Below are 24371 nucleotides of genomic sequence, written 5' to 3' on the forward strand. Positions count from 1 at the left end.
GTCACTGCCGGCTCAGCGTTACGCGCATGTCTGGTGGCTTTCTCGCTCAGTGGCTGAGCGGAGCAGTCATAAAAAGCGCTCAGCTAAAACGTTTTCCGATAGGGGGTGGCTGACGCATAGATATTTCAGGCAGAGGGATGGCCGACATTGCTCACATCGATTCTCAGCATAAGCAGCTCTCTTCGCAATACAGAAATTATGTTTCAAACTTCCTCTATTCCTTTCTGACAGGTTTTGAGACGTGCTCCTGGCAGTATTGTCGGGCTAGATATTATTATACCCAGATCCACTCCAATAAATTCTAGGAGGGTAAAGTCAGTTGCCACATAGCTTGTGCAAAACAAAATCTGGAACACACTCCTCCTTTCTGTTTACCACTGTATCCAAAACCTTGGCTCAGTATGTGATGGGTCTGCAAACAAAATTGACCAGGTAAAAAAATGTTACTTATAGATGTCCCATACGTATTACCCTGAATCAACCAACCACTGTACATTGATTCAATACTGATTTGGGTATCTTTCAATTGACTTGCCTGAACTGTTCGCACGTGTAAACATCTTGAAGATGATCCGAGGGAATGTTTCTTGTCATGTGATGTCTTATGCTTAAAGTAAGTGAGGCTTCTGGGCATTTTCAAGGGCTATAGGGCATGCTGATGATAAACACTAAGTGTGAGTTTGAGGGTGACGCTGATAATATATACTAGATTGTAAGACGCTATTTCTTATTTGATGAAGTCTGCAGATGAGTTTTTGTCGTCAGGTTGCCATTATGTGGGAACACGGGGGTCGTACTCTGCAGTACATTATATGTTTACATGTGTCTACCCAATCTCATTAGTATGTGTACAACAATGAGCTGTATTTGCGACTCCAGCGACCTATAGGGGGCGCCACCACCAAACAAACATGGCGGCTGGAAACAGGTCGCATCGTCTCAGCCGGGCCGCCTGAATGGGTAGCGCATTCAATTTTACAGATTTTCTTTTGATTAAAGCTCTATTTTATAGGTATTTGAACTGCGACGGTTAAGTGTAGCCGGTGTACATAAACTTGCAGAGCATAATTTTGTTTTCCCGGTGCTTTTCCTTCTTAATGTCAAACTTGTTTTTCGGAGATTTCGTTCAATATTGAAACTATGGGCTCCGGAGAGACGATAATAGATTCTAATCAGTTTTGATCAGCTAAGGAAAGCGGTGATGACCACAGAATTGTTCCACCGAGAGTAATTTCCAGCTAACTGGCATGCCTCGACCATGCAACTTATCTGTCCGCGAAATCGAGCTTTTGGGTGTATTAAGAAACAGCTCTAGTCGTCTGCTTAATCAACACCACAGGCTGCAGGAAAATTACGAAAATTAAGCAAGCGCTTCTTGAGCCAAGGAGCCTGTTAACCCGCTGGCGCCTCACTAAGCAGCTGATACTTCTATTTCCATTCAGGTTTTTGTAGCAATCGAGAAGTCATTTTGACGAATATGCGGGTTATGTAATATATTACATACTATGTCCCACTAAAGCGATATTAGTACATTCTTCGGGTTGAAATATGAGCTTAGTTGACTAGCTATTAGGTGAACTGCTGAATAAAAGTATATTTGACAGGCAGAAACATACTACTTAAGCTCAGCCAAATGGTTCTAGCCGGCAGCACGGAGATGAGGGTGGACAAACTGAAGAGTCTCTTCATCGGAGTTTCACGCAGAACCCCTCTGGGCATTGAACTTGACTTCAAATCCGTAACGAAAAAAAGGAGTATCTTTTGTGGCCAGACAACCTGAGCAATGTAGACGTATATTGCTGCTGGCTTCGACGGGGGTCTAATATGAATATTGGAGGCACAACAGATTATAATGTCGTGACAGCTTCTAACGTTGCGAAATGTGTCCCCACGTTTTGAAAGCAGACAATTTCCCTCATTAATCGTATGCAGCGAGCAGGTTTTCAGGAATAAAGTAATTGCGAAATCAGCCCAACTCTTTCGGTGAGGTTCAGAAGCTTTTACGGCTAAAAGCAGCCAAGATGAATAGCCAACGCACCGACCGGCGTCGGCGGCTCAATCTTGAAGCTAATCAAACACAACCAAACTCAAGAAAAGCAGCTATCTGACTTCAACACTGGGGTTCCCTCCAGTGAAACACCTCGTCTGTCGTCCTCAGTCCACTGTTTTACATCCTTATAAAGAAACCACCTATCAGCTACCAAGTAGTCGTCACTTTGAAAGTGATTCGAGGCAGACAAGAAATCAAAACGTTTTTACGCGATTCCTCTCCATCCAAGAAAGCGAAAGCACGCGACCGTGTGTTGTGGAGTAAACGGGCTTCGGAGCACGTGATGGATGGAAACAATCTACTGAGGCTTCATCACACTGATGAACACTCAGGCAAACTTCAGAAATATTCGGACCTTCGTTAAATTACATTGTTCGCCACCGCGCCGCCAACATGTGTCCGCGAAAGCCGCCAGAGACGTGGAGATTCGCAAAGTGACCTGTTCCAGCTGGTTCCCGGTTTTCCCGGTTAATGCCGTCCGTTTTGCTGGAGTCGCGAGTATGTCAAGGATGTGATTTGTCATTGTCTCAGTAAGACAAATTAATTGCTATATTTACCTAAAAATGCTGGATCTGGCGCACCTATCGTGACGAACGACGATGTTAAACTATATGCCGACTACTCCGCTAAGCTCGCCCGTCTCTCGGCATGCATCTTTGAATTAAAAAAAAAAAAAAAAAAGATTTCCACGTGCCTTTCTCTGAAGTGGGCAGTTTTTCATACAAATAGCTGACCTTGATTATGAGATAACTGGACCATTTTTGCCCCTTCGTTATCCAGTGTGTTGTTACTAACTATATAAACTATATAAAAAAAGTTTTTTTTTCATATAGTTTCCAGATTGAAAATAAAATAAAGGCAATCAGTGCATTAGCTACAAAAAGATTTCCTTTTACATTGGCTGCTTGTCTTATGTCCCTCACCCCATTTTGGAATTTCTGGATTATCATGTACAGCTAGTATTGATTTACCCTGTCATTTTACTGCGATGTCGATTCCCTTTACAGGTGCTGTAATGAAGGACTCGCCTTCCCGGGTGCATGGTCGACTTGCATCACAAGCTGCATGAGAAGTGTGAAGAAACTTTCCTAGGCCCGTGACATGCTGTCTCCTTCATCCAGTGCACTCCTCTGGCGACAAGCCCCTGATTACCAGCCGAGCTGTAGCTTCACTGCAACTGACAATAAACAATTACGGTAACAATTTTGTATGATTCATTTATTACCCATGTATGAGTGACAGATGGATGTGGCAGACAGTGAAAAATAATTGTTTACACTCGTTATCTGTTAAAATTACCCTTGTAATGATCTACATCTTTTCTATTCAGGTGTAAATTGCACACAAAACCATGTGTTAGCCTGTAAAACAAGACGGGGAACTGTACGGTTTTAGTCCGCTAGCCTGAGTTCTTGCTGGTATCTTGCGGTGCTGCTGGTACTACGCCGGGGATTTGTGCTAGCAGTAGCCGGGGAACTCGCTGGGACAAAACAAGACCGGGAACTGTATGGCTTGAGTCCGCTAGCCTGGGGTCTCGCTGGTATCTTGCCGCATTACTGGTACTACGCTGGAGATTTGTGCTGGCAGCATCCCGGGAACTCACTTGGACGCCCAGTGCCGGGTGTCCAAGTCAGTTCCAGTCACTGGCCGATGACTGGCAATCTCACTGGCCCGTTGTCGCCCCGCGGTGCGTTTCCAGCATCGCCCCAGTAGGATCTTACCCGCAGACCGGTACCTCCCCAGTCCCAAACCGACGAGTTGTGCTACTTGGGGTACAGCTTCAATTGCTTCCTTAGTCTCCTGAGCTTCCGTCGCATGACTTACAAAGATTGGCATCCATGTCAGGTTCATTCAAAAACGACTCAATGTGCTCAAAGCCCTCAGTAGTATTTGATCTCATTAGACGGCTTACGCCGAGGACTCGAGATGCGACCAGTACTTCGACGGCCTGCTCATGCAGAGCCCATGTATTTCCTATCGCAGACTGCTATGACGTTGAGTACTGCACCAGGTGGCATGGTGAACGGCTCTTTCATTAAACAATTCATTCTATTACTTCGACTGGTCAATCGCAATCCCGGTCATGAGAAGCCAGGAGGGTCCCTCGTTGTTATCCCCGGATAGACTTGGTCAAGTCACTGCGTGTCATGACATACCCGTTGGGTCCGCTTCAGCGGCCACCCTCGGTGGCCGTGCCCCGCCCTCTCATGGTTAAGAGACTCCTGTTGCTTCTTTTACGCCCGTCATGCTTGTGGTCACGGGGTAATCGGCGCGTCCGTCGTTGAGGCGGATGGCGGGATGCCCTTTGAGGCACGCATCACTGATGATTCGTGTGGCACGTCTGTTTTTGCGTTTAATTCTAAAACAGTTCCCTTCAAGTGCATCGGCGGGGGGAGGCCCGGACCGGGCAGCACTTCAGGACCAATGATGGTCCCGACTTCGCAACATCAAAGATGGCTGCCGGAGAAGGCAAATCGTCTAGGGTACCTCGCCAGCGAACACCCGGGCCCCGAATGCAACAACACCCGTCCAAGAAAATCAGTAGTACTCGTCCCCGCCGTACGTTGAACCGAATCCACAACTAAGCCAATGGAGCCACGTATGACAGTTACTGTGCTCGGCGCTCCAAGCGCCGGACTCCTCGACACTCATGCTGAGATATCACTTATTGGAGGTTCAATATTCGAGGTTTGCAAAAAAAAAAAAAAACTTTTTCCGGACAGCAGGTATAATCTTGCAGGTAGCGTCGGTTCTTGTACTACCTGCTGCATGTGCCATAATATTGTGAATCTGTTTCCACACAAGAAACGAATGCAACGGTTTGTTTATAAGCCGGAAGTATCAGTACCCATGATCCACGGTCGAGATGTCGTCGCGGCAAAGTGCATAACATTATACTTTGTCCGAACTGCCTGTTCATTAGGAAACAAGACTGCGCTAACACCATTTACCTGACGAGGGGGCTGCATTCCTTCGAACGCAATTCCGTTGAACTTTACGGACGGCTTCTTCTTCTCCCTCACAAAGTAAACAAGGCAGTGGATAAGTGTACCGGTAGCAGCTCCCAGAAGAAGCATCTCCAGCACCTGCTGGAGCCCCTCTCGCCGACGTTCACAGAAAGACCTGGGAACCCCGATCTCCAACGGCACAGAATCGAAACCAAGGATGCGTGCACTCCCGCGGAGGTTCAATGCGAGAGCCATAAGTGCTCACAAGCGGGAACTTCTTGATGCGGTGCTCACGGAAGTGATCGACACAGGCGTGGTGATCCTTGGTTCAAAGCTTCGCTGGTGATCTTGGGTTCAAAGGACGGCACACCAAGTCTTTGTCTTGATTACAGGTGCGGAAACGAAGTGTCAGTCAGCGACAGTAACCCGTTTCCCACTATTTCCTCGGTAATTTACGCTCTAGAAAACGTGACTGTTTTCGAAAGTTTCGACCACAGCTGGGGATTTCTCCACATGGAAGCTCATCAGGCTGATGCACAGAAGTATGCATTCATTTGCCACAGGGAGTTGTTTTAACTCACCCGCCTTGACCTTGGCTTGTTCAACTCTCCCGCAAGCTTTCAGTGCCTAATGAACGTTGCCCTCCATGATGAGAAGTACGAGTTTGCGATGACATTCATGGATGACGTAGTTGTATTTTCAGGAACATCCGAGGAGCATCTAGTGCACCTTCGTGTCATACTTGAACGAATGCGCCAGGCCGGCCTTGCGATTCATTCAGATAAACTTCAGCTGGCCTCGCTCGTAAACAGCTTTGTTATACATAGCGGCACGCTGCGCCCGAATCTGGACAAGCTGCGCTCAAGAACGGAGCACCCACCCCCTCACAATGTCAAACGCCTAAAGAGGCATCTCGTAATAATTCCGTCCTATAAAGATTTCATTCCGTAATGCTCCAAAATGGCAGACCTTTTGAACCCATTGCTTCGTCGAAAAAAAAAAAAAAATAGTGTGGGGAGGGGGGGGGGGGGGCAACAAAAAAAAAACGCATTTGAGTGCCTTTTATGGGCTGTAACTGAAAATTGCGTGTCCAGATCTTCCCCACTTGTATCGTCCGCTCATCCTGCAGACTGACGCAATCGATTGCAGAGTAGGAGTGATTCTTTTACATAAACATGACAGCGTTCTTAGTCCCGTAGCCTCTGCCAGACGTACACTCACCGGAGCGAAACGAAGCTACTCCGCAGCCGAAAAAGAGGGTCTGGTGATTATTTTCGCGCTTAAGAAGTTCGACATCTACCTTAACGGCTTTCTGTTTTGCATTCAAATTGACCACATGGTTCTCTCATAGCACAAAGGGGCTTAAAAATATACCTTCAGGACCGGTCACTTAATGGGCTTTTTCGCTGCCGCGCTACAATTACGCTATCGACTACAAGCGGGGAGGGACTAATCATGTTGCTAATTTGTTGTTCCGGGCTACACTTTTCGAGCAGGAAACACATGTGGATCCCGACTTGATGGTACTGGCCAATGCGGCGCTCATCACACAGGATTCGTGCTTGGCAACCCTCGTGAGCAGGGAGGAGCCCTGGGCGGCCCAGCTGTCTGATGGACTATGCCAGTAGGTGGTACATTGGCTAGCAGAAGAAAGCTCATCCGGCACCGGGAGTCCCAGAGACTTGGACTGATACTTGCGGAGCAGCGACAAAGGCATGCTACAGTACATCCACCAGGCGGACGATGGGTCCTGCGGCCCGCTAGACCGAACTGTGATACCTCGCAAACCGTGTAAGTCATTAATAAGACACCCATGACTCCGCCAAGGCAAGCCACAACAGTTAAAGCAAAACTTACGAAAGCTTGTCCCACACTGCAACGTGGAAAAGCTTGAGGCAGGATGTAATCAGGTACGCACGTAGCAGCATGATATGGCAGAAGGCGAAGCCAGGAGATGGCCTCACAACTGGTTTATTGCAGTTGGTCGAAAGCAAGTACCTCTGGGAGCGCGTGCCTGTGATCGCTTTCGGTCCCTTTCCCCGTAGTCCACACGACGAACAATATTTGCTAGTAGTGATCAACCACTTCACGAAGTGGGTCGAAATGTCTCCTTTGTACAAGCTGGACTCTAGGAAAATCTGGGACTGTTTAGTTGAGACGTTCACGCTCTTTGGCCCTCCGGCATAGCTCATTGCAAAAAGATGACACTTATTTTCTTAGCAAGATTTTCATGAATACGAGCAAGACACTAGGGATACCGCTCAGACTAACTTCGCCGTACCATCCACTACCAAATATCATAGAAACAACCTACCGTAACCTGAAGCTGGTGCCTGTAGCGCATACGGATCGGCACAAAGACTGGGAAGCAAAACTGGCGGAAATAATATTCCCTAGCCGCCGATAATGTAATGAACCAACAACGGGTTTTAATTCGGCTCAACCTCAACTTTGGAAAGAGCTCGCATCTCCTCTGGGAAGTGACCTGCTTTGGACCGACGCAGCAAGCATGCAGCGCACCACTACGCACTTCGCAGAAAATCTCCGGAAGCGCTTCACGGAGGAAATGCGGGAAGCTAAAGAGAGCCTCGTCGTGTCGAGACTGCAGCACGTAACCAGTACAGCAAGGGGAGGAACCTGCAGTTCGAGGTAGATCTGGTGCTGAGGGAACTCATCCGTTGAGTGATGGTGCTAGAGGCTTCACGTCCTCTTTAGCAAAGAGATGCAGGGTCCTCTACGGTGTTAGCAACAAGCTTTCCAACCTGTCTCATCAGTTCACCCTTACAAAAATGAACAATGAGTTTTAATTGAGCTTCTAATGTGTTTTATAGAGTCAAATGAAACTCAAACCAAACTCAACGTTAAATGAGTTTTATCATTACAAAACTAATAATTATTACTTTGAATTTACTCATTACACATTCAATTGAGCGTTATCATTACCCACTCAATATCTATTCTTTTGAATTTACTCATTACAAATACAAGTGAGGATTATTGTTACCCAATCAATAGCAATTCTTTTGAGTTTACTCATTACATATTGAGATGAGTGTTATCAAAAAAAAAAAAAATCTACTCCCTACTGCATTGCACCCGAAGCAAATAGCGCGTCGGTGCTAGTTCTGATATACAGACTGATTTCCTGTGCTTATAATAATAACTGTATTCACCCTCTTTTACTCCTAAAGGCTTATTCACACAATGCATCTTTTCAACGTGCCACAGTTTAGCGAAACCAAGATTCGCGAAATCGGCCTGTTCACGCGTGGAGTTCGACGCGCGAAACCTGTGACGTACTGACTCACGAGAATTTCGCCAAACCTTGTCATCTGCACCGGGAATACCAAGCGTTTCGCATCCAAATGATATGAAGTACGCACAGACTGAAGAGACAGCCTGTTTTATTAATGCCACTCAATGAATTTCGTCAGATTCGGCTCACCGAGTTTATTAGTCCTCCCAAACCCGGGAAAAACCGCGAGATGATATCAAGCATTTCGGGCCCTTTTGCACCGCCAATAGAGAACATTATCCGCAGTCATCATGTTTATATACGGTGCTTGCACCCGCCGCGACTGTTGACGAGTCTGCACCGCGCCCCCAATCCGCACTGTAGGCTGTAACGAACGACCTTCCCCAGCCAGCACCAAGTTCTGCGCCAAAACTTGGCTTGCGTCTGGCAGTTTAGGGCATTAAAAAGCCCGAAGAAGCCAAAGTAGTGCCAAACCTGACCTCCCTTGGCAACAGTCTGAGTATCTTGGCCCTAATTTGCCAAACAAGTGCCAAACTTAGGCTTCGCTGCCGGGTAGTTCGGCTGTCGTTTGGCATCTTCGGGCCTAAATCGCCTAAAAAATGCCAGATTTAGGCTTACTGCCCGGCAGTTCGGCAGATCTTTGGCATTTTTGGGCCAAAATCGCCAAACTAATGCCAAAGTTAGGCTTCACTTTTTCATAGTTCGGCTATCACCTGGCACATTCGGGCCAATATCGCCACAGATGTGCCAGAGTTAGGCTTACTACCTTGTAGTTCGGCAGAGCTTTGGGATTTTTGGGCCAAAATCGCCGAACTAATGCCAAAGTTAGGCTTCACTTTTTGACAGTTCGGCTGCCACCTGGCACATTCGGGCCAAAATCGCCAGAGATGTGCCAGAGTTAGGCTTACTACCTTGTAGTTCGGCAGAGCTTTGGCATTTTCGGGCCAAAATCGCCAAACTTATGCCAAAGTTAGGCTTCACTTTTTCACAGTTTGGCTGTCACCTGGCACATTTGGGCCAAAATCGCCAGAAATGTGCCAGAGTTAGGCTTACTACCTTAAAGTTCGGTTGAGATCTGGCATCTTTGGGCCCAAGTCGCCAAACGAGCGCCCAAGTTAGGCTTCGCTTCCCGATAGTTTGGCTGTGATCTGGCAGCTCCGGGCCAAAGTTGCCAAACAAGTGCCAGAACTAGGCTTACTGCCTTGGAGTTCGGCTGATGAAATATTTGATGTACGCGGGTGGTCTTCATCTTAATTAAATAGAAATCAAGTTTTATTCGGCTGGCAACTTTATCTTATTTTGGGTGTCTCTTGATTTGTGCAGTCCAAAGGTTGGCTGAATGTTTTGACGCGGCTGGAGCAGGCTTTGCAAACGCAAATAAATTGTGCCAGAGGTTGCGCTCGCGCGTAGGTACACAAGCCAATATCGGGGCGCGCCGTGAGACTGGTTCGACATTATGGCGCGTTTACACCGGCGATCCGATCTAGTCGCGCCATAACTTTCATCGCAAAAACGACCATCGCGGGCAAAAAGTGGCGGGTTTTGAGCAGTCGCTTGCTGACCCGACTTTTTACGATGCACTCTAGTCGCGGAGAGGCCGAGCCAACCAACGGCGTTCGGAGCGAGAGTTTTAGAGAAGCGACTCGCCAACGAAGGCGTTGGACTCGCTCATCGCTCACGCCAAATTGACCAACTAATTACTTTATTTATTTTTTTTTTTGCGATGCGATTTAGTTAGATCGCGCGACTGCTTACATCCCCGGTGTGAATCCGCCTTTACAGAAAGTGCTGTCATTGAGCTAACACTGCGCAAGACGGATGTACGCACGTTTCCACAAGAGATATCATTATTAGGCGGCGCATTGCAAAAGCGAGCGTGGCTCTGTGCGTGTCTTGCATTGTGATTGAGCACTGTCAAATCCTAGCGATAACAAAGAGCTGAAACGACCGGGGCTCCGTGGCGCGGCTCCCGCATCACACTTGGGGAATGAAAATAAAATCCTGGAAATTGTACTATTTTAGCGTGTTGATACTTTTTAAACATTAAAAGTGGAGACACAAAAGGGACGATACAGACAGGACAATCTGAACTTTAAAGGCCGCTGTACAAACGGGACGTTCTACAGAGAAGAACCTTCTCTCCCGAAGCTAGGGGACGGGGAGGGAAAGGGCCATCGTTGGGTGGAAGGAGGTTTAGAGAATGGGATTAGCCTCGGGGAGAGCCATCCTCTCGAGAGGGAGTGGGGACGGAACAAAGCTGCCGTGGCGGTTCCGGCTAAAAGGTGGAAGAAAGTTAAGCTTGTCGAACGGCGACCTCGGATCCGAGGACGGGCACGTTAGAGAATTTGAAAAAAGCTGCTTGATTAGCCGGACGACCCAGTGCGATCTACTGGTTCTAGAAGGTGACTCGGATGAAGAAAACTCGTTTTGCTCGGAAACTCTGAAAGCATTCTGGACGTGAACTCTTGCCACAAATAAAAATAACACATGCATGAAAAATTACGAAGGCAACAAAGCTTTCTCCTATGATGGGAGAATGCGTGAGCATTGCAGGCAGAGTTATGTTGGCGCAACTTGCAATAAAGAAAGACAAAAAAAGTTATGTTGGCGCAACGGACAGCGCGCTAGTTTCACGGTCAAGCGGGCCTAGCTTCGAAACCGGGCTGGTTTTTTTTCTCGTGTTCCTTTTTTTATTTCGTTTATTTTTTTTATTTTTTTTTTTGTTTGGTCACGTAACAAGAAAAATCACATGAACAGAATTTTTTTTTTTTGGCCACGTCACCAGATTTTTTTTATTTCTCCTTTCCTTCAGTCTTTTTTTTTTCCTTTTTTTTTTTGGTTTACGCTTCCTATCGCAAAACTCTTTGCACCTATTTCGCGTTAAATTGGCGTTAGCCAAAACATTTTTTTTATGGCAGGGAATTCTGCCGTACGTACCCTATGTTACTATTACCAACCCTGGCTTGCAATTTCTGCTATCCAAAGGACTGGACTAAGCCGTTGCTCCACGGTACGTTCCAAAACGTGACTTCAGTATTGAAATTGAAGAGAAACTCAGACATGTGCACGGTGTCACAGGGGTAAATTTCGCGAGAAGCCGCGTTGTCAGTGTTTCGAACAATGTGAAACCGGCCGGGTCAAATTTAGATCAACGAGAACGCATTGCTCTTAATGAGTTGAAGTCAGACAGCTCCATCATGACTTTAAAGGCCGACAAAGGAAAAGGAACCGTTGTGCTTGATAGGGATGACTACATGAAGAAGATGTATGAAGTTATAAATGACAGTCGCTATTTCGTGAGGCTATCAAGAGATCCCGCTGCTAAGTCCGAAAGAGAGTTAGCTGACCACCTTCGAGAGCTGAAAACGAAAGGACGCATCAGTGACGACCTATACCGTCGTCTCTTCTCCTTTGACGCCGCGACACCCAAGATGTATGGACTCCCCAAAATTCACAAACCGGGTTGCCCCCTACGCCCGATTGTATATGTTATTGGTTCATCCACTTACAACCTTTCCAAATATCTGGTTATGATTCTGAGCCCTCTTACGGGAAACAATGAGTTTAGCGTCCGGAATTCCCGTGACTTTGTTGAACTTATACGCGCTCAGACCCTGTTACCGCACGAGGCTATGGTATCCTTTGATGTGATTTCATTATTTACGAATGTCCCCAACGCCCTGGCGGTTGATGTCGCCCGTGACCGGTTGTTGGCAGGCCAGTCGTTGTCCACTCGCACAACCCTCCTTGTTGATGACGCTATACTCCTTTTGCGTTTTTGTCTCAACCAGTGTAATTTTAGTTTTAATGGGGACATATATCATTAGGTCAGCGGATGCCCTATGGGGAGTCCAGTTTCCGTAACCGTCTCGAATCTCGTCATGGAATATGTTGAGGAAAAGATAATGTCTGGCATTGATTTCCCCGTGAAGTTCTACCGTCGCTATGTTGATGACACTTTTGTAATAGTTAACAGAGAGAACGTAACCGATTTTCACCGCAATTTGAATGGTGTCCACTCCTCAATTCAGTTCACCTGCGAACATGAAACCGATAGTACCTTGCCGTTTTTATATGTACGTGTCCATAGAACTAGTGAATCTTTCTTTAAGATGGAGACATCCGTATATGGTAAACCATGTGACAGACAAAACTTTCTTGACTACCACTCTCATCACCCTACTCAACACAAAAGCTCAGTTGTAAGGTCGTTGCCTTCATCGTTCAGAAACAGTCCCATCTTACTCAACACTTAGCGATCAGGAACTTAGCCATGTGCGGGAGGCTTTGAAGAAACGTAACTACCCCGACCGGTTTATCATTCGCGTTAAGGAACAAATGTCCCTTCGGCGCCCGGATAGAGCCGAACGAACACGTGACGTCGTGTGCATCTCGTACTTTAAGGGGGTTTTTGAGGCATTGGGACGCGCCCTTAGGCCGTTGGGGGTACGAACTGTATACAAACCCTACAGAACAATTGCCAATGTTATCTCCAAGCCAAAAGACCCGACCCCGCCAGAGGCAGAAAGGGTCGTGATCTACCAGGTGCAGTGCAAGGAATGTGACGCTTCCTACATTGGAGAGACGGAACGAAAAAGAAAAACAAGACTAAAAGAACACGCACGGGATGTCGCCAATTCCACGAACGCCACCCGCTTCAAGTCCGAACTCGCCGACCATGCATGGACGTCAGGACACCAATTTGACTTTGACAAGGCGAGGGACAAAAGGTGGGGACTGAGGAAGCTGCTGGAATATTAATTCATCCAGAACGACAAACGTGGAAGTGATTCATCGCTGGTAAACAAGAACCGTGGCCCCCTGCCGGACGTGTGCACAAACTTTATGCCTAAATAGCCGAACTTTTTTGTGCGACTCTCACTCGCTCTGCGCTCTACTGAAGATGCCTCCCGGATGGGAGGCGAAACGTTCATCTAAATTGTTATTTTTGTGATGTCAAGCCGTTTTTGTTATTACATTTATCATGTCTTCGCCCGGCTTCTGGAGTATTTTTGCGCTCCTAATTTCACCGGTACGACAGCCATGGCAGGCCACTGCGAGCGAGTGGGGACAGAAATAATTAAGGCTTATCGGATGGCGACAAGCCCGAAAAACATAACCACCCCGTCCATTTCGCTCTCAAGGAAGGAGATTTCTGAGGCCCTCAATGGAAACCGAACGCTGACAGACTAGGCAAGGCGACAAGGTCACCGGCAGAAGCGGCCTTTCCTTTTATGCGTTGTTGATTCCCCTTCGACCTCGCCTTTTGCAAATCCCCCCCACCTGCTTTTGTGTCTTCGTGTGGCTGTCAGCGAGCGCGACAGCCGCTTTAAGCAAATCAAAAGGGTGAAGCGAAACGCGTGACCCAGCGTGACCTCTCTACGTAGGACGCGGAGGACAAAAACGTTTGGACGAAACTTTTCACGTGACTTTCTCTGTCACGCTGATGGGATCTCTGGGGCTGTCGTTTTCGCCGTTTGCCTAGTTATAGAAATAAGCGGGCCACGTAGGTCCGGTTTTCGAACTGCTCTTCAGTGTTCTGTTGCTTTCGTGCGCTGCAGACGCGGCTGTGTTTTTTCGTCGCAAACGGTCGGAATACGTCCATGCCAATTTTTCGGTAACAGCCATTTTTTGCACTGGAGTTCGTGGAATACTTGTGATGTGTTTGTTAGACACGCTTCGACAAAAACTGCTCTTCGCCGACGACGAGACGTCAGTCCTCGAATCCTCGAATGTGTTTGTGGGGTGCCTGAGTTGGATTATGCATCTATCAAGGATTACATGATATCGCTCTTTTATTAGTAAGTGCACTGCAAGCATGATTCTGATAGTCGTCCTGCTTTCCTCTCAATCTCCGCGGTTTTTGTGTGATGAGTTTTGCTTGGCATGAGGACAGTGTTATTGGTATTTTATAATTTGTTTTTCGTTTTACAGAGAAGTGTGACCTTTGTAAATATGTTGAGCATACACTTTGTGCAATGATAGTTGTTTAATAAACTTCTGGGAGCGATCAAAAAAATATTTGTTTGTCCGTATAAGTGATTGGATATGCAACAAATGACATGCAACGTACACATACTTGCACGACGTTCGGCCAATACGAAGCAGACGCATCGTAGAGTTTTCGCGCAATATTGCGCGAACGCTAGGCCGGGGCGAAACAGCTGTACGGCAATACCTGCCGGGTATCAAACGGTGGTACAAAACTGGACAGTTGAGCGATATTGGAACCGACTTTTGGCCGGCACTGGCACGATACTGCAAAGTATTGCCGTGCTGCTTGGGAACGGAGGTGATGACATCTTAACATCGTGTTTCCAACGCTTGTTTAATTTATTTCTCTTCTGGGACGCGTGAAAGAGCACTTCTGTGACACACCAGAGATATTCGAAACTTGGGCTGGCCTCTCGGTTTTCTTTGCCACTTTTGGCACTTATTTGGCACTTCAGTGAGTAGCCAGAGAAAAGCCAAACTTCGGCATGCCCCGAATCGACAAATTAAGATTTACTGCGGCAGTTATGGCTGAAGTATGGCACCAACTTTGGCGCTCCTCTGGCGGACCAGAGAAACGCCAAACCTTGGCACGTCCCAAATACCGAAATTAGGCGTTGCTCTGGCAGCTATGGCTGAAGTATGGCACCAACTTTGGCGCTCCTCTGGCGGACCCGAGAAAAGCCAAACTTTGGCACGTCCCGAATACCGAAATTAGGCGTTACTCTGGCAGCTATGGCTGAAGTATGGCACCAACTTTGGCGCTCCTCTGGCGGACCAGAGAAACGCCAAACCTTGGCACGTCCCAAATACCGAAATTAGGCGTTTCTCTGGCAGTTATGGCTCAAGTCTGGCACCAACTTTGGCGCTCCTCTGGCGGACCCGAGAAAAGCCAAACTTTGGCACGTCCCAAATACCGAAATTAGGCGTTACTCTGGCAGCTATGGCTGAAGTATGGCACCAACTTGGGCGCTCCTCTGGCGGACCAGAGAAACGCCAAACCTTGGCACGTCCCAAATACCGAAATTAGGCGTTGCTCTGGCAGTTATGGCTGAAGTATGGCACCAACTTTGGCGCTCCTCTGGCGGACCCGAGAAAAGCCAAACTTTGGCACGTCCCAAATACCGAAATTAGGCGTTACTCTGGCAGCTATGGCTGAAGTATGGCACCAACTTGGGCGCTCCTCTGGCGGACCAGAGAAACGCCAAACCTTGGCACGTCCCAAATACCGAAATTAGGCGTTTCTCTGGCAGTTATTGCTCAAGTCTGGCACCAACTTTGGCGCTCCTCTGGCGGACCCGAGAAAAGCCAAACTTTGGCACGTCCCAAATACCGAAATTAGGCGTTACTCTGGCAGCTATGGCTGAAGTATGGCACCAACTTGGGCGCTCCTCTGGCGGACCAGAGAAACGCCAAACCTTGGCACGTCCCAAATACCGAAATTAGGCGTTGCTCTGGCAGTTATGGCTGAAGTATGGCACCAACTTTGGCGCTCCTCTGGCGGACCCGAGAAAAGCCAAACTTTGGCACGTCCCAAATACCGAAATTAGGCGTTACTCTGGCAGCTATGGCTGAAGTACGGCACCAACTTTGGCGCTCCTCTGGCGGACCAGAGAAACGCCAAACCTTGGCATGCCCCGCATTCCCAGATTAGGATTTACTATGGCAGTTATGGCTCAAGTATGGCACCAACTTCGGCACTCCTCTGGCGCACCAGAGAAGAGCCAAACTTTGGCATGCCCTAGGATCGCCCAACTAAGGCTATAGTTAGGCACCGTACTTTGGCACTGATGAGTGCCATGGTGCAAAAACCTAACTGCGCCAAAGTTGGGCCCTTATGTTTGCCAGACCTTTGCCCAAGTTGGGCATTCCTCTGGCGTGCTACTTGGGTCGCGGCCGCACCTGGACGCGGAACGCCACCCCTTCTCCAACATTCACGAGGACAAGACTTTCGCTGACAATCTCAAGCCGGGATTATTTTCCCCGCTGCCCGAGTGAACATCCGTACCGTCGTCAAAAGAGCAAGACAAGCCGTCGTCGATAACGGCTTAAAGGGCAATTCCGCTTCTTTTCCAGTAATGCAAAACTATACAGTTCTCTTTGTTATCATCTACAAAACCCCCATGGCAAATATTACGACGGAATTCCGCCTAGAAGTTCATTAAAATCGCTGTCAAAGTTTGACAAGCACGAATCCGCTGGTTTTGGATGGGGCGCGCGGGCCAGACAACACTGCCCGTCTGCATTTCCGCTTCCTCCAAATTCCTTTTCCCGGCACGTCCGCGACGTCATCAAGCATGTACAGCTTTTTTTTTTTTCAATTGTTTTCGTTCCCGGGAGAGCACGGATGGCGCCAGCGCCGTGAAAGACGTGAGTGACGCGCTCGGCCGGCCCGGCGCTCGACTATTGATACTACTGATAAGCCGATCGCCTCGTTGAGCGCGGCTTGTGTTACATCGCATACTTTTGAACACCACGTAAAAGGAGGAGAGGGAAGCTGCTTTTGTAAGAATTTTGAGTGACAGGTTAATCTTCTATAATCTTCTGGGAGGAGAATAGCGACGCCTGTGCTAATCCAGGAGGCACAAAGGAGGATCCTAATAAGAGGGGAGCTCCTTCTTCCCCTTGTATATCATGTGGGTGTACATGCTTAGTGATGCCGAATATACAGTGTTGTCCGTCTTTGCCACCGTTTCGGTTTCGGTTTGTGATCCTGGCTAGAGTAAAATTACACGAAAAATATTTTATTTTTCGCGAAACAAAGGATTGGGGATTGTTTTTGAGTGCTTCAAAAAGCAAAATCGACCACTATCTCTAAATTTTTGAAATTAAGCGGAGTTGAACTTTAAGTTAGGTGCTGAAACGGAAATGCGTTCGCCTCGAGACGTCCAAGCAGGAACCAACGGCCACGGTGATCCCTGCTAAGCCGAAAGAAGGAGATAAGCCGTGAACGGGAACTGCCCAGATATCGGCGTCCAAGCTCTTCTCCGTCCCGACTAAGGAGGGGGACGGTATCCTCCGGGCGTTCGTGCTCTCTTAGAGGCAACAAAACGATTAACCAGTGTGTCCGTTTGTGCGAGCTCATTGGCGGTGCCGGACGTTTGGGGATGAGCTTCTCGGTGTCACCTCGACCTAGAATCCAGGAGCAAGGCCAAACCTCAAGCGTCACTAAAGAAACGGCTGCCACTACAAGCCTGGAGGAACCGGAGGAGCACTTATCCTCTGTGTGTGAGTGTGCGTGCTAGTGGGCGGTGCCTGACCAGTTGGGGAACGGCGTCCTGGCCTAGGGACGTAGGGAAGGGGGACTTTATAAAAAGAACGGTTTTACGCGCTCTCTGTGTGTTCTCACGTTGTTCTCATGCCGAACGGCAGACTGTACATAGTATGTAAATAAACAGTTTGAGAAGAGGCACCCTGGCTCGCTACCAACTCTGTCTGATGTCATGGGCGACGCATCCCTTAGCGAAAAGTCGTTCAAAATCAGTACACTAGAAGTGTACTGAAGTATACTGAAAGTATATTTTCAGTGCGGTCTTTGAACTGATTGTATACGTTAAGTCTACTTAAAGTATTCTTCCAGTAAAAATGGCGGTGGACTGAAAGTATACTCGTCTGTACAAAACTAGTACATGTAGTAAAATCGTAGTGCCCGCGGTAAAAACTAGTTCAAAATCAGTATACAGAAAGTGCACTTAAGTATACTAAAGGTCTACTTTCAGTACTTGCAGTCGGTGTACTCAAATTATAATAGCGGGTATATATATATATATATATATATATATATATATATATATATATATATATATATATATATATGTGTGTGTGTTTGTGTGTGCGTGTGTGTATATATATATATAGAGATAGTGCGATTTTTAACATCAACGCACTAAAAACGCGATAGATAGGCCGATGCCATTTTCACAGAATATTTGTGGGGCTGGGCGGACATTAGGCGAGTAAATAAACGTCAGAGTACGTTGTGCAATTAGTTTTTTTAATTGACAGTGCAATTGACCATGTTGAATTTTCAATTTCAAAGGGGCTATGACTAAACTCTAGCCGAACTGAAACAATTTGCGAAAAGGTGACGAGTTTTGGGTTAATCATAGCTAAAACTCTGCCTTTCGTCACCTGATTAAAAACGGCGCGCTGGACAGAACGCAGGATGCTATTCTTACGTATTCCTTTCAGTCGAACCGTTGGAAGTATGATGCTGGAGCATCCACCGAAGGCACGCTGTAAAAAGTGTGCAACTTCGTTCATGCTTAATGCGACAGCACTTTATGAGGGTTTGAACTTCACTACAAAATTAAATAATGCATAGAACTCCAATATGAGAATGTTCTAGCTAACACAAACAAACATGCCATCACCGATATGCCATGTCAAAACCGCTAAGTCACTCACCACTTTGCCCGCCCCTGCCGCGCGTGGTTCTTGAATCGAGGGAAACAAGTGCGAAATTTGATAAGTAAATATCTGAAAGCCCCTTGCTGTTTCGTGAATAGTTTTGATTGTGTTAGGCTCTAATAACGACTGCCTCTAAAACAGCAATAACAAAAAAAGTAAATTTACGAATTTAATTACTTAAAAAAAATGTTGCCACGGTTATGCACCCATGTAATGTCCGCCGAGTCGCACGACACACATGAAGAGTGCATCAACATGACAGTGAGCCTCCAATTTTCCTGAAACCAGTTGATTAAAAAATATCACGGGGTATAGCTGACATAATGTGACAAAGGAATGCTTCATTTCTCATTTCGCTGCAGACCACGTGGTCCAAAAGATTCCCCGGAAAAACGACCGGCACTGTCATAGCATACTTACGTCGCAAATGCAACATGGACTTACGCCTAAAAAAAAGCACAAATAGAAAAAATTAGCTACATTGTACACCACGTAAAGTAGCGTTATCTAACTTGTCGATAATTATTTTAGCTAGTCATTTCTATAAATTTAGCAATTGAAAAGTCTACTTTTATTGCAAAGATAGCTTTTATTTTCCCTGAGCTGTATTTGTTACCTTTATTGAAGAATAAAAGTTTACTGTAAAAAAACTGTTAGCACTTTTCGGAAGCTAGGCGATCGAGGGAAATCGCACCAAGTGTTTAATGCTGCTGTTGAAAAAGCATGCACATGACTTTGTTTTCAAAGTGCACCGCCACTTGCGTGCTGCCTTATAGGCTAGTAGACAAATTACGTTTGCAGGATAATCCGGTGTTTTTGTAATGCAGGTCTCAGCGCACTATACGCTGTTTCATATATCTGCACCCACAACAATCAAAATGAGAGGAGGCAAAAGAAACTACGGCTAATAATGGGGACATAAGATGCTCCATTTTGCATAGTCGCATGCAGTTCAAATCAACGTCTGAACCGCTTAAGCGAAGTGATGTTATGAATAGAAGCTCGCTCTGAAATTGGCTAGAGAAATCGGCGCCTTCATGTAACAACCTCAAGCTTTCACCGAAAGTGTTTCATGGTGTAGATTTATCTTGCAAAACTCTAAGATATCTCAATTCACGTGAAAAGGGATTGACAATTGCAACAACAAACAACACCGTCGATCGAGAGTTCCACACTGTAAAAAATCGACGTAAATTTAACGTGTCTTTCCCTCGTCAAAAAAGACGGGCACGCTCATTGTTTCAAAACGCGAGGTTGCCCTCATTATTTATGTGCCGCGAGAGCCGATCCTTCCAGAAAAGCCAAAATTCCAGCGGTGCAAGCATGCGCTGATGAATCAAAATAGCCTTGGCGACAAGGGAGAAATTGCTTTAGATAGTTTCGGTTTTACACTGAAAAGAAAACTGAAAGTTTAGATAAAGGCTAAGATAAACTAAACGTTTTGTTAATTTCTTACGAATATAATAAAGTGACATTATTATTAATATTATATTGATTTGCTTAGTTTTGTCTTAAAAAAAACAAAGAACAAAAAGAAGAGACCTTTGAATACTGCGCGAGACCATCGCTATTACAATCAGCTTCCATACGGCCGCCGTTGGAGTTCGGAGGGTTCGAGCATCGCTTCCTTTTTACGTTTTAGCCGTTTTAGTGGATATTTTAGATAGCCTACTTACGAATACCGTGTTCAATAATAGCAAGCGATTACTGAGAGCTGTGAGACGCAGCGTCGCAAGTGGCGGACAGTCATGGCCGACTGGTGCAAGCGAAGGTGAGGAAGTTTCTTTAGTTTCTTCGAAGTCCGCCGCTGTTTCAAACTTTGTCTTGTACCGTGTGCTTGCTAACCTATGCTTGACTCTCAGTATGCTTTACCCGGTTCTATTTCGTTATTTGAGAAGAGCGTATTTTCAAAATTTATGGCTCTCTCCGCAGAGTGAGAAAGATACGCGCGCGGCGGAACCGAGGGCCAGCCGAGGGCCTGTCCTGGGCGCCGTCCCTACGACGGTCGCCCGACGATGCTTTTGCGGAGCGTTCAAGTACAGTCTGACGGCAGTTCAAGCAATCACAGGTCATGCTAGTTCTGAGGTGTGGTTCCAACAGTCTCTCGCCAACGATTTGTTTCACAAAGCGGGAGCGAGAAAAACATTACTAGAGCGAGCAGCATGATTTCTTGCCCGTGCTGATGCCTGTGCCGTCGAGACGGGCGATCTCTTTGCGTTTGCCGAAGCGGCACGCTTTCCGAGTTTGCGATTGTGTGTTGTGAATAAAGTGAGTTTGGATGTCACGTTCTTTAGTGGCGGCGAAAGCCGCTACAAAAGGCAGAGCAGTTAGAAAAAGGAAAATCATGAAAAAATGTTGAAAGGACCTGAATATTCGATGGAGTTGAAAGACTACCAACGTACCAACTCGCCCAGTTATTTTTTGTCAAAGAATAATAGCCAATACTAATAAATTAAATAATTGCCAACTTTTAATTGGTTAGAAATTTATAATTGATGCAGCACACCCCTACCCTGCTCTAGTGCTTTTATGATATCAGATAATGTGTAAAAATATAGGATAGTTTATAGCAACCATTTATGTTCGACCCATTATATTGAACCTTTTCTCTAAAAGCTCGAAGTTATATATAAAAAAAAGTGCTTATCATTAACTAAGCCGCACCACTGAATGTGTAATAGCGTATGATTTGTATGTGTTTTCTCAGCAAAAAAGAAATGAGGCATTAAAAAAAGGCCGATCATTTTGTTTGCTCTGTGTTAGAGCTTCTTTTAGATACACGGAAAATCTGGGTGTCTACATCTAAAAAAGTCTAATTGACACTCCCCGCAGGGCTGCAGGCCTGACTCAGTTGGGCTAGCAGGTTGCAACCTATGGGAACCTGCAGGGACCTGCGTCACAACAGTAAAAGTGTCGTCCGCCCACTGATCTCTATTATGAGTGGCTGGATGATGCATCGAGCAGACAGGTATGAAGCCACCGTAAGTAAGCGGCCTGTCCCGATAGCGAGCGCTTGGCAGGTTTTTCAACTCTCCCGACTGCTGGTTCGAACAGCGTTCAGGGCGCTGGGTTTTTTCTTGTCATCCCAAGAGAGCCTGCTTGTTGCGGAGTAACAGTGCATCCGGACCCGAGAAGTCTCCTGGGAAACCATTTGACGAGAACATTTTTAGATTCTATTTTATCAAAAAGTGTGTATGTCCCCCTATTCTTGGGATTTCATCCAGAACTAATTTCTGCAGCGCACTGGCACATGCAAAAAAGCGCACTGAACAAAGCAAATCTATCGCAATGGTGACTCTGCGAGCGCTTTGAAAGGTTTAAATGGCATAAACGACTTTGTTTGCGCGAGCTCAATATTTCATTCATTTTATGAAGTGTTAGTGTTGAGAATACTTTCCAGGCACAAAATATTGCAATCAGGAGTAATGTTTAATGCATTCGTATTCATAGGGTTACTCTTTTGCATGACCAATTTTCAGCAGTTTCGATCAACTCGCAAAAACTAAGCCTTCGCGAAAATTAGGTCGTTTACAGTAGTACAATTAATCTTGAAACCAATATCGAATACCGTATTATACTAAACTTATAAAATACAACTTTATTATTAGCACACACAGCCCTGAAATCGGCCATTCTCAGATGTTTTCTGTGTGGGCTTCATCAATCCAAGAAGCTACAACCTTAAATCTTTTCTTTTGTTTTCTTTATGTTGTGCCCTGCAATGAACACTATTACCTGTAGCATAGCCCTTGGCATGCAAAGAAGGCACACCACCAATGTATGACATATCAGGCTTTGAGAAACGATATTGTCCGATTTTCCTCACCCTTTTGTCAGGATGAAGTTGTTACTATCTTGCCTTCCTCACACAGTGGTCCTTTGAGCGAATTATGTGATGTTATATCATAGAGTGGCATAGGGTAATTTTCTCTTCCCTTTTTACGCAGGATGTAATGCAACACCATCATCACAAAGGAGAGTGTACAGTGAGGCAGGTTCGGAAACTTGAAGTAGGATTTCAATTTATGTCTTATCAATTACGCGAAGAACACTGATCATAATGTTTGAATGCCACACATACATACTTTCAGTTGAAAAATGCAATGCACCTCCTCTTTATGGCTTTTCTCACACAGTTTCAGAAGACGCCGGTACGTCATTCTCACGGGGAATAGAGCTGCCAAAGATTTCCTCGTTAATTTCCTGACTCACTTTTAAGAGTGCATCACACGATGGTGGCGCCTCTGCATTATCATCATCAATTGAGTTGTCAACGGCGTTTCTTAACATTTCACGAGAATGGAACTATATGACAATGAAATTTCAGAGGTTGGGATACAGCCGTTCAACAAAACACCTTTGAAAAGTCAGCTTTTTAAATGCAGGCGCCGATTTTTCTGGTGAATTTGAGACCGTTCTTTCCATTCAGAACGCCCGACATACGCAGCGTCCCAGATAACTTGCACCATACTTAAAAAAAACGGAGGGCTCTGCAGGAGTGAAATCAACTGTCATTAGCAAGCGTCTTGAGAAAGTGCACAGATTTTTTTAATGCGCCTGGTTATGTAAATAACTAAGATCAATGAGCTAACCTTTCAAATATTCTTTTAAGGGCCAAGATGTCAATTGTAAAGTTCGAGGGAGCATTGAGAGGCACCCAATTAAAGTGTTGGAAACATAATCCGTTTTCGTGCTTTTTTCCGGCCTTCAAAGAACGCAAATTCGCGGCGCGCTCGCACGCCGTGATTGGGGAAGCGAGTTGTCACGCGGTATTTTTTTTTGTATTTCGCGGGCGTTTTATTGAAGGCTAGGAAAAAGGAGCATGCAAGTGCACCTTGTTGAATATGGTTTAGTTGGGTGTTTCTTAATGCGCCTTTCCATGTAACACCTCGACTTTTAAACGAAGATTTCAAAAGTTAGCTTGTTACTCTTAATTAGATAACTAGGCGCACTAAAACGATTTCGTGCACTTTCGCAAGAGACTTTCTAATAGCGCACAGTTGGTTTCACTCCCGCAAAACGCTACGTTGTTTTTTTTTTGTTTTTTTGTTTTTTTTTTAAATTTGGTGCAAGTTATCTGGCACACTCCGCATACATGTACTGGTAGTGTACATTTAGTACACTAAAAGCATACATATAGTGTACTAAACGTGCACTTATAGTCTACTAAAAGTACACTCAAGGTGCACTTATGGTATACTACATATGTACCTGAGGTGTACTAAAGGTATAGTATTTTGTTTCATAAAAGTGTAAAACTAGTACGATTTCAGTACATACCCCCAGTTCACTATTAGTATACTTTCAGTATACTGATTTTGAACGACCTTTCGCTAAGGGATGGCTCCAGTGGAGATCAACTACATGGACAAGCCCCGAGCCTTTACAACTGGATGGCGGACGGTGGGATCGACAGCTACGACCATTGAGCGGCAGCAACAACGGATCTCATGGGCCGTGAGCGGAGTCTGGTGAGTTACGGCATCTTTTCTCTGTCGCCAGGCCTGTAAGATCGAGGTGTATTTTGCAGGGGCGTAAGGAACTACCAAAAAGGCAATTTTAAGGTTGTTGTTTGTCGGTAGTGCAGAGTTTTGACACCCAGATAGGTCACCGACATGGATCTACAGCGTTTGCTAATGTGTCAGTTGCTCGAATATTGTGAAGAGCTCGGGGTAGACGCGAACACATCGGTGAAAAAAACGGAGCTTGTTAAGGC

This window comes from Ixodes scapularis, unplaced genomic scaffold (genome assembly GCF_016920785.2).
Source record: "Ixodes scapularis isolate PalLabHiFi unplaced genomic scaffold, ASM1692078v2 PGA_scaffold4__175_contigs__length_147842914, whole genome shotgun sequence".
Lineage (NCBI taxonomy): Eukaryota > Metazoa > Arthropoda > Arachnida > Ixodida > Ixodidae > Ixodes > Ixodes scapularis.